The following is a 710-nucleotide window of genomic DNA, read 5'->3' as shown; positions in this document are numbered from 1 at the left end:
TTTATTATTTAAAATGGCTCCCCTAGTCACTGACTTTGCGTTTGCCACATTGATGAGCAAGAATTTTCAAATAGTTCGTATTATTCTATCCAAGAGGGGAATGACTAGTCTTGTCACTAAACTGAGCAGATTCAGCAGCAGATTTTGAGAATCTCACCACCAGTAAAGAAGAATCAAGAGAATCAAGCCCAGAGGTTCTTTGAAAGAGCTAAATCTATACAGGAGAGCTGTAGCAATCCCTTATAGAACCTGAGACCTTATGTGAGATAGAGATGATCTTGGGATTGCTACCCCACAGAACCAGAATTAAGAGCCTTTTGCTTAAGGTTATTTTTTTGTGTTTTTGTTTTGTTTTGTTTTGTTTTGTTTTTAGGATTGGAGAACCATAATTGACAGGACTAAGAGCTTTGTAACACTTGCCTAAAGCCACCATGTTGAAGACTGATATACTTGTCAGTGCATTTCAGAAGCTTTCCTAACTGATTGAATTTATCTGCTACCAACCTGAATTACAGACTTTTGACTTCTCTGATATTGTTCTGTGTGGTCTGTGAGCTATTACAATGGATTTTAGACTCAGAATAGCAGTAAGATTGGTGTTGGCATTAGTAGAAAGAGGCACGGGAGCATGAAAGATATGTGTACTCTCATGGGAATTAGTTTTGTCTTGTGGCTGATGTTGATGAGGACAGATCGCCTTTGGGAAGATG

This window comes from Elephantulus edwardii, unplaced genomic scaffold (assembly GCF_000299155.1).
Source record: "Elephantulus edwardii isolate Elephantulus edwardi_28Jun2011 unplaced genomic scaffold, EleEdw1.0 scaffold00060, whole genome shotgun sequence".
Lineage (NCBI taxonomy): Eukaryota > Metazoa > Chordata > Mammalia > Macroscelidea > Macroscelididae > Elephantulus > Elephantulus edwardii.
The sequence above is the reverse complement of the archived record's forward strand: the minus strand, read 5'-3'. Positions refer to the sequence as shown.